This window comes from Bos indicus, chromosome 26 (assembly GCF_029378745.1).
Source record: "Bos indicus isolate NIAB-ARS_2022 breed Sahiwal x Tharparkar chromosome 26, NIAB-ARS_B.indTharparkar_mat_pri_1.0, whole genome shotgun sequence".
Taxonomy (NCBI): domain Eukaryota; kingdom Metazoa; phylum Chordata; class Mammalia; order Artiodactyla; family Bovidae; genus Bos; species Bos indicus.
In genome coordinates, this window is record NC_091785.1 from 284,294 (window position 1) to 299,875 (window position 15,582).

The 15,582-nt window shown below is 37.8% G+C and overlaps 1 pseudogene; it reads left to right on the forward strand.

Moving 5' to 3' along the window:
* The first annotated feature begins 4,923 nt into the window (after window positions 1-4,923).
* Window positions 4,924-6,777, forward strand: LOC109569119 (olfactory receptor 8K3-like; annotated as a pseudogene).
* The last annotated feature ends 8,805 nt before the right edge of the window (window positions 6,778-15,582 follow it).

Genomic DNA, 15,582 nt, shown 5'->3' on the forward strand with positions numbered 1-15,582 from the left:
GCAACCCCATGAAATGCAGCATGCCAGTCCTCCCTGTCCATCACCAACTCCTGGAGCTCACTCAAACTCACGTCCATCGAGTCAGTGATGCCATCTAGCCATCTCATCTTCTGTCGTCCCCTTCTTCTCCTGCCCCCAATCCCTCCCAGCATCAGTCTTTTCCAATGAGTCAACTCTTTGAGGTGGCCAAAGTACTGGAGTTTCAGCTTTAGCATCATTCCAGAGTTAAAAAAAAAAAAGTAGGAAACAATAGGGAGGAAAGAAATAACTGTCCTAGAAAATTGAAAAAAAAAACAAAACAAAACAAAACAATCTCAAGATATTTTGTTGTGGTCTCAGGTCTTTAGGGATGATCAGCACATTCTTTGACATCTCCTCAGGGGGAGTATCAAAAGGTGAAAGAAATCCATAAACTGTTCCACTTAGCCATGTGAGAGCCACATGAGGGAGTCATGACAGAGACTTCATTACAGGTAAAATGATAGAGTGTTTCATGTGATGCCTTGTTTCCAATATGCTGACAGCATTTCAGTGACAAATTCAAAATATCACATTAATTCACTGGCAAAGTCTAAGCAAAATGAGACCATTTCTGGTTCAGTTCTCTCAGCTTTCTACCTCTCTGTAATTCCTGAGCAGGAATAGAAATCCTCTTCTTCTCTTTTCATATTATTTTTTTTAAATATTCATATGGATTTACAGACTAAATGCTAAAAAGCATTTCTGAAACATCATCATAATACACATTTATATAAATAATGATATCTCTAGTGGAAGGCAAAACTAAGAGGCAGTAAAGCAAAACTAACGATGCATGAGGGCTTCCGTGGTGGCCCAGCTGGTAAAGAATCTGCCTGCAACAACCCTGGTTCATTCCCTGGGTCAGGGAGATACCATGGAGAAAGAAATGGCAACCCACATAAGCATTTTTGCCAGAGAAATCCCCTGGACAGATAGGCCTGGCAGGCTACAGTTCATGGGGTTACAAGAGTCACACATGCTTTAGAGACTGAAACAACACCACTGCCAAAAATACATGAATATTTAGAAACTGGTAAAATTAAAAAGCCTCATGTATTCAATCTCTTATTGTGATGGTCTTCTAAATTCTTAGTCATTTAGTGCTCTGGGTGTTTTTTTGTGACGGTTTCAATATAATTTAATATTTAATGATTATGTACATCAGTATATAAATATGATTATTTCTGGATCCCTTGATGGGACAAAGAGCATTTCCACCTCACAATGAGATGTGGAAATGGTTATTTGGTTATTAGTAGGCTTTTAAGTACCTAGTTTTACGGCAATGGTGCAATTTTCAGGGTGTCCTTCAATTTCAAGTGGAATCTTGACAGCAAATTAGATAAAATTATCTCACAGGGCACAGCTTTAAAAATTTGACAATTGGGATTTAATGAAAATGTTAAACTATGAGATAGCTATTTGGGTCTTTTCATAGAATGGTAAAGCTTGTGAGAAAAGAACCAAAAACACTTCTATTTTTTCTTACCTTTACAGGAAAATCAGAATTTACAAAGTCTGATTTTTTTTTAGCTTTTCATAATTGTAAAACAAAATAAAGACAAGAAAACAAGATTTATACTACTTATTACATTTACTGAAGATATTTCTCTACAATAACTGTTGACTGATACACATTTCATGTTTCTGATATTAGAAAATTGTCTGCATCAAGTCCAGGAAGACTATCAGGAGATCTTAAAATTGCAAACAATATTTTAAGTGAGCAAAATGCTAATTAAATATAAACACTTTTATATTTAATGTTATAAATTGTTTAAATTAATTTTCTTACAGAGTACTCAGAGACTGCAGTACTGAAAATTTATTGTAACCAATGTTATTTATATTTTTTAAAGGAAGCATTTATGCTGACAATATTTTGCACCTAATAATCCTCTTACCTTGATCTGCCATCTACCTCTTACTCTAGCAAGTTGGTTGCTTAGATGTATCTGACTCTTTGAGACCCCATGGAATGTAGCCCACTGGCTCTTCTGTCCATGAAATCCTCCAGAAAAGAAGACTGGAGTGGGTAGCCATTCCATTCTCCAAGGGATCTTCCCAGTCCAGGGATAGAATTCAGGACTCCTGCCTTGCAGACAGATCCTTTAGTGTCTGTGCCACCAGGGAAATCCACCTCTTATTCTGGTATATTTGTACTATGTTTATTATTATTATATTTAGATACACTTTAATTTGTTTTTATAAAATGTTGATTTGTGTTTTGTATTACATTATAATTTGTGAAGTTTTGTGGCCTTAAAATGCAAAAAAAAAAAAAAAAAAAGTTAAGAAACACCCCTAATCCATGTATATCTATTTAATGTATTTTATTCATGTCTATAGTATTGTGTAGACAATACTTCCCTTGTGACTCAGTGGTAAAGTATCCACCTGTCAATGCAGTATCTATCCCTGGGTCAGGAAATGGCAACCCACTCCACTAATCTTGCCTGGGAAATCTCATGGACAGAGGATGCTGGAAGAATACAGTCCACGGGGTCACAAAGAGTCAAAAAGGAATTAGTGGCTAAACAACAGCATAGCCTTGTGTGACATAGTAACCTTACACTTTTTTTTTGTTTTTTTTGTTTGTTTGTTTGTTTTTTAAAGCATAGCATCTTCTTTCCCAAAAGGAGTTTTTAATGAATTTTCATTATGCAGAAAAAATGCCACTGACTACTCTTTCCTTCAGTTTGCTTAGATCTCCTCGTATTCTCCTGGGTTCATGCACGACTACATATATTTGAATTGTTACATACAAATTAGCATATGTCAATTGTAGTGAAAATGCTCCTAGGGAAAGATTATGTTTTAGGAAAATTTGCATCATAATGAGCTTTCATTTTTGCTAACATAGTAAATAAAACTAGAACATAAAGAATCCACTTTATGGACTTCAGAGGTCCAATTTTAGGCCTGCAAAGGGGAATAGTGAAGGGCTTGGAGTAAGTTAAATGTGCTCCATTCTACTTGACCTAGACCTCACCTATTGATCATTATATCATAACCTTGACAAATAAGATAATGTCACAGTGCAGAAGAACTGACACACAAATATATAAAGAAACTCTCTTTGAGCTAAATTATTGTCACCATGTAAAATATATATATTTTTTTATATAAATAAATAAATATATATATATATATATTTAACCTGATTTCCAGGTAGCCTAAACATATTGAATCCTTTACTCTTCATTTTTTTCTCCCAACTACCCTGTAAAGAAATATCAGTTTTGCATAAGAAAATGAAGATTTTCAAATAAATTAAATTATTTGTCCAAAGGAATCATTTGTATATAACATAAAAGAAAGTATAGCAGAGATTTTATCTCTATACATATATGTCTCACATATTTCTATAAAGGGATAATTCTCACTGCAATCTATTATATTTTTCTTATTTATACAAATGTCTAAATTTTGTTGTCTGTTAACTGTTTCAGTCTGTATCACCTAAATAAAGGATTTTTAGGACTATGTGTTGAAATAGTAGGTTGGAGAAGGCCATGGCACCCCACTCCAGTACTCTTGCCTGGAAAATCCCATGGATGGAGGAGCCTGGTAGGCTGCAGTCCATGGGGTCGATAAGAGTCAGACATGACTGAACGACTTCACTTTCACTTTTCACTTGCATGCATTGGAGAAAGAAATGGCAACCCACTCCAGTGTTCTTGCCTGGAGAATCCCAGGGACGGGGAAGCCTGGTGGGCTGCCGTCTATGGGGTCGCACAGAATTGGACACGACTGAAGTGACTTAGCAGCAGCAGCATAAAAGAGAAGTGAAAATGTCTAACTCTTTGTGACCCCATGGGCTGTAACCAGGCTCCTCTGTCCATGGAAATCTCCAGACAAGAATACTGGAGTGGGTAGCTATTCCCTTCTCCATGGGATTCTCCCACCCCAGGGATCAATCCCGGATTTCCTTCATTGCAGGCAGAATGTTTACCATCTGAGCCCACCAGGGAAGCCCAGTGTGTTCTGTACATTTTTGGAATGTATGGCTTTACATTTTTATCATAATTCTTATATAATTGAATAATACAGTTTTTATATGTATTCAGCAATATGATTAAGTGATATTATCAAGTATAACATAAATATTACAATGTGATTGCAATTATCCATAAATGACTAATAGAAAACTTTAAATATGTATCATATGTTTGTATTTGTATAAATTTATATATGTATCACACTTTTAATTTTTTTCATTTCTAATGTACTTCTATGCATACATTTCTGTGTCTTTATCTATGTATCCATAGGTATCCACACCTATATGTGTATCTATATATTTATATGGGGCTTCCCAGGTGGCTCTAGTGTTAAAGAATCTGCCTGCAAATGCAGGATACATAAGGGACACAGGTTCAATGCCTGGGTCAGGAAGATTATCTGGAGAAAGCATGGCAATCCACTCCCATATTCTTGTCTGGAGAATCCCATGGACAGAGGATATGTATCTATCTCTGTATTTATCTCTAGGTATACCATCTATAACATTCTGGTTTTTCAGCTTTAGCACTACTGAGATTTTGGACTGATAAGGGGTATTATGAGATGCTTATAAACATAACTGACCATTGACCATTATATGCAAGTACCACTCACCTTTCAGTTGCAATAAGCTTCCAGTTGTCTTTCAGATGTTGACAATTGTTATTTGCTTAGTAAAAAAGCCCCTATTTGAGAACTAGTGAATATTTCAGACTCTGTCTCTATCTTTATTTATGCACATTATTATACATAGAATATGGGATGTTTAAAAAACATCCTATTTTGGAAAGTTAGGATGTATTTGACTTTGACAAGCTTCACATATGAAAAACCTACATGAAATCTGCTTGCTATGCTTGATGTCTCAACCCAGAATACATATCCTGATAAACCTGCATGAAAACACAAAATCTAACTGTGCCAAATGAATTCATCTTCATGGGAATCACAGACCTCCCTGAGCCGCAGGCTCCATTGTTTGGGCTCTTCCTCATCATCTACGTGACCTCAGCGGTGGACAATTTGGGCATGGTCATCTTCACTAAGGTGGACTCCAGGCTACAGACACCCATGTACTTCTTTCTCAGACACCTGGCTCTTACTGATCTTGGCTATGCAACAGCTGTAGGAACCAAAATGTTGGCAAATTTTATTATGGGTCAAAATTCAACCTCCTTTTATTTGTGCACCACACAGCTGGCTTTCTTCATCATGTTCATTATAAGTGAACTTTTTATTCTGGCAGCAATGTCCTATGACCACTTTGTGGCCATCTGTAAACCCCTGCTTTATACAGTCATCATGTCACAAAGGGTGTGTTGGATACTGATGGCAATCCCCTACCTCTACAGTGCATCTGTGTCTCTTACTATCAAAGTAAATATTTTTAATTTATCCTTCTGTGGCTACAATATCATCAAACATTTCTACTGTGACTGTCTCCACTTGATATCTTTGCTCTGTTCAAACACACAAAAAATTGAACTGATCATTCTGATCTTCTCAGGTGCTAATACGATTCTCTCCCTTCCAGTAATTCTTTTTTTTTTTTTTTAACTTTACATAATTGTATTAGTTTTGCCAAATATCAAAATGAATCCGCCACAGGCATACATGTGTTCCCCATCCTGAACCCTCCTCCCTCCTCCCTCCCCATACCATCCCTCTGGGTCGTCCCAGTGCACCAGCCCCAAGCATCCAGTATCGCGCATAGAACCTGGACTGGCAACTCGTTTCTTACATGATATTCTACATGTTTCAATGTCACTCTCCCAAATCTTCCCACCCTCTCCCTCTCCCACAGAGTCCATAAGACTGTTCTATACATCAGTGTCTCTTTTGCTGTCTCGTACACCAGGTTATTGTTACCATCTTTCTAAATTCCATATATATGCGTTAGTATACTGTATTTATGTTTTTCCTTCTGGCTTACTTTACTCTGTATAATAGGCTCCAGTTTCATCCACCTCATTAGAACTGATTCAAATGTATTCTTTTTAATGGCTGAGTAATACTCCATTGTGTATATGTACCACAGCTTTCTTATCCATTCATCTGCTGATGGACATCTAGGTTGCTTCCATGTCCTGGCTATTATAAACAGTGCTGCGATGAACACTGGGGTACACGTGTCTCTTTCCCTTCTGGTTTCCTCAGTGTGTATGCCCAGCAGTGGGATTGCTGGATCATAAGGCAGTTCTATTTCCAGTTTTTTAAGGAATCTCCACACTGTTCTCCATAGCGGCTGTACTAGTTTGCATTCCCACCAACAGTGTAAGAGGGTTCCCTTTTCTCCACACCCTCTCCAGCACTTATTATTTGTAGACTTTTGGATCGCAGCCATTCTGACTGGTGTGAAATGGTACCTCAAAGTGGTTTTGATTTGCATTTCTCTGATAATGAGTGATGTTGAGCATCTTTTCATGTGTTTGTTAGCCATCTGTATGTCTTCCTTCCAGTAATTCTTATGTCTTATCTGCTCATCCTTGTAGCCATTCTCAGGATGAACTGCATAAGCTAAGCACAAGGCTTTATCTACCCGTGGATCCCACTTGACAGTGGTCACAGTGGTCTTTTGGACTTTGATATTTATGTATATGCAAACACTCCTTTGACACTGATAAAATGGCATCTATATTTTACACCCTTGTTATCTCCATGTTAAATCCCTTGACCTACAGTTTGAGGAACAAAGATGTGAAATATGCACTACAAAAGGTGTGGAATAAGCTTTGTAACATTTCCTCTTAAAGCCTATATACAATATGATTCCTATCACTTAAATTCTGTGCTTCAAACATTTTTCTATGTGTCTTTAAATGGAATAACAAGCACAAATAAGTTCAATGTACTTTTAGAGATGGCCTTTTATGCACCAGTAACACTTTAATGTGCTGTAATTACACTAGCACACAAAGCAAGAAAAACATCTGCCTTCTTTGTGTAAGAGAGATTAATCATAAATATAATTAAGTAAATGTTATTATACAGGAGAATTGATTAGGACCCTACAGAGTATTCAAGTAGATAAGGACATTGAGTATGCTGTGTGTGAGAAAGGAAGAATAGTAGATATAAAAGGTGAGTTTAAATGACTATTGCTTTTATCAACTACCAGAATAAACCTCCCCATGACTATGTGTATGTTTGAGTATGTGCATATGTTTTTTTGTGTAAGAATATCTATCTGTTTGATTCTCCATATGCTTCTAAGGCATATGCAAAATTAAACTTCCCTGGAAAAGTACATGGCAACTCACTCCAGTATTCTTGCTGGAAAATTCCACAAACAGAAGAGCCTAATGGGCCACACTCCATGGGGTCACAAAGAATTGGACATGACTGAGCACACAACAAAAAAATTCAATTTATTGTGGTTTCAAGGCTGCTCAGTGTAGCATAATGATTTGACCTCAGCAATTATCTGAACTTTCCCAAATGTTTCCATACTGCATGGAGGAGGTTAGAGTCTTGATCTGTTCTCATCAGTGAAGTTGCTTTCATACATGAGCTCTAGAAATCTTAATAACTCAACACACTTTGCAATTCAGTAACCTACAAAATCAGCCTGATATTTTATTTGAATCAGTTCATTCTCTGTACCAGTGGACATTCCAATTAAGATCAATTTCTTTGATTATAGTTAGCAATCTGTACTGTGTATACCTGAAAGTTAAGATAGCAGCATTTAAATGTTTTCAACACAAAAGAAAAGGTAATATGATGGAGGTATTGGTGGTGGTGGTGGTGGTGTTCAATCACTAAGTCAAGTTCAAGTCTTTGCAACGCCATAAATCACAGCACTCTAGGATTCTCTGTCCTCCACCATATCCCATCTTTACTGTTTAGTTGCTAAGTCATGTCTGACTATTTGCGACCCCATGGACTGTAGTCAGCCAGGCTCCACTGTCCATGGATTCCCCAGGCAAGAATACTGGAGTGGGTTTCCACTTCCTTTTCCAGGGGATATTGCTGACCCAGGGATCAAACTTACATCTCCTGCATTAGCAGGCAGATTCTTTACACTGAGGCACCAGGGAAGCCCAGAGTTTGCTCAAATTCATGTCAATTGAGTCGGTGATGCTATCTAATCATCGTATCCTCTGCCATCCCTTCTCCTTCTACTGAAGGTGGTATTACCTCATGCTAACTTGTAATCTTGCTGCAGTGTGTAAGTGTATCAAATAACACATTGTACACCACAAACTTACAGAATGCTGTAAGCCAATAATATCTCAGTGATGCAAAAAAAATAAATAAATCTCTTGAGGTCTCCCATGGACACTTTCAATCTTGTATTTATAATTTTTGCAGATTTTGATTACCAACCACTTCTGTTTGTTTAATGTTGTTGTTCAGTCAGTAAGTCAGTTCTGGCTATTTGCATCCCTATGGACTGCAGCATGCCAGGCTTCCCTGTCCTTTGCCATCTCCCTAAGCTTGATCAGACTTATGTCCATTGAATCAGTGATGTTAACTAACCATCTCATTCTCTGCCACCCCCTTTTCCTCTTGCCCTCAATCTTTCCCAGCATCAGGGTCTTTTCCAATAAGATGGCTCTTCCCATTAGGGGGCCAATGTAATGGAGCTTCAGCTTCAGCATCAGTCCTTCCAATGAATATTCAGGGTTTATTTCCTTTAGGATTGACTGATTTGATCTCCTTGCAGTCCAAGAGACTCAAGAGTCTTCTCCAGCACTGCAATATGAAAGCATCAATTCTTCAGTGCTCAGCCTTCTTTATGGTAGAACTCTCGCATCTGTACATGACTACTGGAAAATCTAAAGCTTTGACTATGTGGACCTTTGTTTCATGAGGTTGTTACATTTCCTTACCTCTGTGAAGAGCAAGAATATTTCTTGTTTAATATTTGTGCATCTTTACATAAGAGGTCTATTCTATGTTGAATTAGGCTTGTGGTCTCTTTCATGGGGTGACTTTCCTCAATATTGGTTCATAAGAGTTTATAATATATTTTATTATGTTGAATTTGATAATCATTCTTATAAGAAGCAAAAGAAGGTAATTCTGTGGTTCTATAGTTTGTTTCTAGTGAAAGTGTAGTAAGATATGTACGAATTTATATAAATATTAAGTCTTGTGAATTCTCCTAACCCTTCTAAATTTCCACCCTCTTTGGTTATATTTAGCATTTTAACACTCATGAAACTTTATTTACATCATAGAGTAAACATTTTTTTCCACTGTCATGGATTAAATTCTTCATGTTGTCAATCAAATTTGAATTAAAATAATTTATTTAAAGTAATTAAAATAATTCATTAGAATAAAAAGTAATTATAAGTACTCTTTCAAGTGAGGAAATATATATATATATATATATATATATAGTTTATATAGGTGTTTTTTAAATTACTAAGAAAAATATGTACTGAATATAAACATTTCAAATATAAATACATGAAAATTTTGGTTTTTGGAAAATATATGTTGGACAAACATACAGTAAAATGATGATTACTTATTGATAGCTTTTGAGAACATGAAAATGTTTAAATTAATATTTTTGGATATGTATTTTTCTAAATTATCTTCAGTGAATAAGTGTGATTTTTTTAACAGAAAAAAGTAAAAGAATCTAATATCTGGATTTGAAAAAAATTAACTGTGACTATACATATCCCAATATCCCATTTCTAAAATAAATCCTACTGTGTATTCTATAGTCCCCCAAAAGATAAACCAGAAAGAGAACAAAATATGTAGAGATATACCAAGTTTTCTAATATATTTTATGCATTTTAAATGTTGTTCTTCACTCACTAAGTCATGTCTGACTCTTGTGACCCCATGAACAGCAGCATGTCTAGCTTTCCTGCCCTTTACTATCACCTAGAGTTTGTTCAAACTCGTGTCCATTGAGTCAGTGATGCCATCCAACCATATCATCCTCTGTAACCCCCTTCTCCTCCTGACCTTAATCTTTCCCAGCATTAAGATCTTTTCCAATGAATTGGTTCTTTGCATCAGGTGGCCAGAGTATTGGAGCTTCAACTTCAACAGTAATCCTTTCAATGAATATTCAGATTTAAATTTATTTCTCTTTAGTCTTCCCATATATTTTAGTGACTTGCCTACAAATGTTGCTTTTGGTTCAGCCTAGTATATAAACAACTGTGTGCTCAGTTGTGTCTGACTCTTTGCGAACCCATGGACTAGCCCAACAGGATTCTCTGTTCAAGGAACTTTCCAGGAAAGGATACTGCAGCGAGTTGCCATTTTCTACTCCATGGAATCTTTCTGACCCAGGAATCAAACCCAATTATCTTCTGTCTTATGCATTGGCAGGCAGATTTTTTATCACTACATCACCTAAGAAGCCCATAAAAGCAATTAAGCCTACCCATTTCTTGAATCTTAATTAGTCTGATGATATCTCCCATCTACACATACAATTTACTAAATAAAATAAATATGGTTTGGTCCAGTTAACCTTATGTCAATCTAATAATTAAGCCAGGTAAGAGCTACTAAGTGTGTAAAGAAGACATCTTTCTTTTCCTTGAGCTATTTGACCAGTAATAACCCCTTGACCAGTTATGCTGAAGAAGCTGAAGTTGAATAATTCTTGAAGATATACAAAACTTTATAGAACTAACACTCAATAAAGAGGTACTTTTCATTATAGGGGACTGGAATGCAAAAGTAGGAAGTCAAGAAACACCTGGAGTAACAGGCAAATTTGGCCTTGGAGTACAGAATGAAGCCGGCAAAGGCTAATAAGAGTTTTGCCAAGAGAACACACTGGTCATAGCAAACACCCTCTTCTAACAAACAAGAGAAGACCATAAACATGGACATCACCAGATGGTCAACACTGAAATCAGATTGATTATATTCTTTGCAGCCCCAAAATGAAGAAGCTCTAAACGGTCAGCAAAAACAAGACCAGGAACTGACTGTGGCTCAGATCATGAATTCCTTATTCCCAAAATCAGACTTAAATTGAAGAAAGTAGGGGAAATCACTAGACCATTCAGGCACGACATAAATGAACTCTCTTACATTATAAAGTGGAAGTGGGAAATAGTTCAAGTAATTAGATTTGATGGGCAGCATGCCTGAAGAACTATGGATGGAAGTTCCTGACATTGTACAAAACACAGGAAGCAAGAACTTCCCCAAGGAAAAGAAACGCAAAAAAGCAAAATGGCTGTCTGAGGAGGTCTTACAAATAGCTGTGAAAAGATAAAAAGTGAAAAGCAAAGGAGAAAAGGAGAAAAGGAGAGATATACCCATTTGAAGGTAGGGTTCCAAAGAATAGCAAGGAGAGATAATAAAGCCTTCCTCAGGGATCAATGCAAAGAAATAGATGAAAAAAATAGATTGTGAAAAACTAGAGATCTCTTCAAGAAAATTAGAGATACCTAGGGAATATTTCATGCAAAGATAGGCTCAATAAAGGACAAGAATGGTATGGACCTAAGAGAAGCAGAAGATATTAAGAAGAGGTGGCAAGAATACACAGAAGAACTATACAAAAAAGATCTTCATGACCCAGATAACCACGATGATGTGATCACTCATCTAGAACTAGATATCCTGGAATGCAAACTCAAGTGGGCCTTAGGAAACATCACTATGAACAAACTAGTGGAGGTGATAGAATTCCAGTTGAGCTATTTCAAATACTAAAAGATGATGCTGTGAAAGTGCTACACTCAAAATGCCAGCAAATTTGGAAAACAGAGCAGTGGCCACAGGACTGGAAAAGGTCAGTTTTCATTCCAACCCCAAAGAAAGGCAATACCAAAGAATGCTCAAAGAACTGCACAATTGCACTAACCTCACATGATAGCAAAGTAATGGTCAAAGTTCTCCAAGCCATACTTCAACAGCATATGAACCACAAACTTACAGATGTTCAAGATGGTTTTAGAAAGCCAGAGAAACCTGAGATCAAATTGCCAACATCCATTTGACTATCAGAAAAGCAATAGAGTTCCAGAAAAATCATCTATTTCTGCTTTATTGACTATGCCAAAGCATTTGACTATGTGAATCAAAACAAACTGTGGAAAATTCTGAAAGAGATGGGGATACCAGACCCATTGACTTGCCTCTTGGGAAATCTGTATACAGGTCAGGAGCAGCAGAACTGGACATGGAACAACGGACTGGTTCCAAAACAGGAAAGGAGTATCTTAAGGCTGTATATTGTCACCCTGCTTATTTAACTTACATGCAGAGTACATCATGAGAAACTCTAGGCTGGAAGAACACAAGCTGGACTTAAGATTGCTGGGAGAAATATCAATAACCTCAGGTATGCAGATGACACCACCCTTATGGCAGAAAGTGAAGAGGAACTAAAAATCCTCTTGATGAAAGTTAAAGAGAAGAGTGAAAAGTTGGCTTAAAGCTCAACATTCAGAAAATGAAGATCATGGCATCCAGTCTCATCACTTCATGGGAAATACATGGGGAAACAGTGTCAGACTTTATTTTTGGGAGGCTCCAAAATCACTGCAGATGGTGACTACAGCCATGAAAGTAAAAGACGCTTACTCCTTGGAAGAAAAGTGATGACCAACATCAGTTCAGTTCAGTTCAGTTGCTCAGTTGTGTCCGACTCTTTGCGACCCCATGAATCGCAGCACATCAGGCCTCCCTGTCCATCACAAACTCCCAGAGTTCACTCAGACTCACGTCCATCAAGTCAGTGATGCCATCCAGGCATCTCATCCTCTGTCATCCCCTTCTCTTCTTGCCCCCAATCCCTCCCAGAATTAGAGTCTTTTCCAATGAGTCAGCTCTTCGCATGAGGTGGCCAAAGTACGGGAGTTTCAGCTTTAGCATCATTCCCTCCAAAGAAATCCCAGGGCTGATCTCCTTCAGAATGGACTGGTTGGATCTCCTTGCAGTCCAAGGGACTCTCAAGAGTCTTCTCCAACACCACAGTTCAAAAACATCAATTCTTCGGCGCTCAGCCTTCTTCACAGTCCAACTCTCACATCCATACGTGACCACAGGAAAAACCATAGCCTTGACTAGACGGACCTTTGTTGGCAAAGTAATGTCTCTGCTTTTGCATATGCTATCCAGGTTGGTCTTAACTTTCCTTCCAAGGAGTAAGTGTCTTTTAATTTCATGGCTGCAATCACCATCTGTACTGATTTTGGACCTCCAAAAAATAAAGTCTGACACTGTTTCCATTGTTTCCCCATCTATTTCCCATGAAGTGATGGGACTGGATGCCATGATCTTCATTTTCTGAATGTTGAGCTTTAAGCCAACTTTTTCACTCTCCACTTTCACTGATTAAAAAGCAGAGACATTACTTTTCCTACAGAAGTCTGTCTAGTCAAAGTTATGGTTTTTCCAGTAGTCATGTATGGATGTGAGAGTTGGACTATAAATAAATCTGAGCACTGAAGAATTAATGCCTTTGAACTGTGGTGTTGGAGAAGACTCTTGAGAGTCCTTTGGACTGCAAGGAGATCAACCAGTCCATGCTAAGGGAAATCAGTCCTGAATGTTCATTGGAAGGACTGATGTTGAAGCTGAAACTCCAATACTTTGGCCACCTGATGCGAAGAACTGACTCGTTTGAAAAGACCCTGATGCTAGGAAAGATTGAAGATGGGAAGAGAAGGGGATGACAAAGGATGAGATGGTTGGATAGCGTCACTGACTCAGTGGACATGAGTTTGAGTAAACTCCGCGAATTGGTGATGGAGAGGGAGGCCTGGAGTGCTGTGGTCCATGGGGTCACAAAGTATCAGACATGACTGCATGACTGAACTGAACTGAGCTATTTATTTATTTATCTTTTGTGGTGGCCAAAGCCCAGAATCACCAGAAATGTCCATCCATTTGCTGTCATAAGAACCTAGAGGAGTAAGGAAAATTTTCATCACCAAAAATATAATCACTTCTAAGTGAAAATTCATGGTAGCTCTAATTATCATAATAGAAAACTGAAAGAACTCACAAGTCTCTCAATAAGTGAATATTTAAACAAATTATCATCAATATCAAGAATATTATTCAGTAACATAGGGAAGATATTATCTGTACACAGAAAAGTACCAAAGATTCTCAAGATATTTATCTTGAGAGAAAATTCCAATCCCTTTTCTCTATATGACAGAGTGTAGAGATCAAAAAGATTAGTGATACCGAGGGTTGGGAATGGTGGCAGAGGAGGAAAGAGATGTGGTTGTAAAAGGCATACACAGGGAGCATGTGATGAAACAGGTGCTATTGGAATGGGATAACACAGACTGGAAAAACTAAAATGATAGACTATGCAGTAAAGAATAATAAAAAAGAAAAGCAGAATTTGTAAACATCCATGTGATAGAAATTCATGATGAAATAAGAAGTAACAGTAAGTAACTAAATTCTATCTCTGAGACATAAGTAAAAACAGTCACGTGGGCAACAAATCAAGGAAGCAACACCTCATATCAGCATAACGTATTATTTTAATTTCCTAAATATAGTAAATACTGTAATAGAACAAAGTTGAAAATTTCCCCACAGTCACACATTTGAGAACTTGTGGGAATACTGACTCTTGGTTGTACATGCCCTATAGATGCAAGGTTTAATCAAGAGTCTTGTGTGCTACAAAAGGAAGGTTAACCAAGAATAAATATATATCTAGAGAGGAACTACTCCACGTTCAAGGTCAGGAAGGGCAGCCGTGAGAAGATACCCCTCGTCCAAGGTAAGGAGTGGCAGCTGTGCTTTGCTGGAGCAACCATGAAGAGATACCCCACGTCCAAGGTAAGAGAAACCCAAGCAAGGTGGTAGGTGTTGCGAGAGGGCATCAGAGGGGAGACACACTGAAACCATAATCACAGGAAACTAGCCAATCTGATCACACGGACCACAACCTTGTATAACTCAATGAAACTAAGCCATGCCATGTGGGGCCACCCAAGACTGACGTTCATGGTGGAGAGGTCTGACAGAATGTGGTCCACTTGAGAAAGGAATGGCAAACCACTTCAGTATTCTTGCCTGGAGAACTCCATGAACAGTATGAAAAGGCAAAATGTTGGATACTGAAAGAGGAAGTCCCCAGGTAGGTAGGTGCCAAATATGCTACTGGAAATAAGTGGGGAAATAACCCCAGAAAGAATGAAGGGATGGAACCAAAGCAAAAACAATACCCAGTTGTGGATGTGACTGGTGCTAGAAGCAATGTCCAATGCTGTAAAGAGCAATATTGCATATAAACCTGGAATGTTAGGTCCATGAATCCAGGCAAATTGGAAGTGGTCAAACAGGAGATGACAAGAGTGAACGTCGTCATTCTAGGAATCATCGAGCTGAAATGGACTGGAATGGGTGAACTTAACTCAGATGACCATTATATCTTCTACTGTGGGCAGGAATCCTTTAGAAGAAAGGGAGTAGTCATCATGGTCAACAAAAGAGTCCAAAAGGCAGCACTAGGATGCAATCTCAAAAACGACAGAATGATGTCTGTTCATTTCCAAGGCAAGCCATTCAATATCACGGTAATCCAAGTCTATGCCCCAACCAGTAACGCTGAAGAAGCTGAAGTTGAACAATTCTATG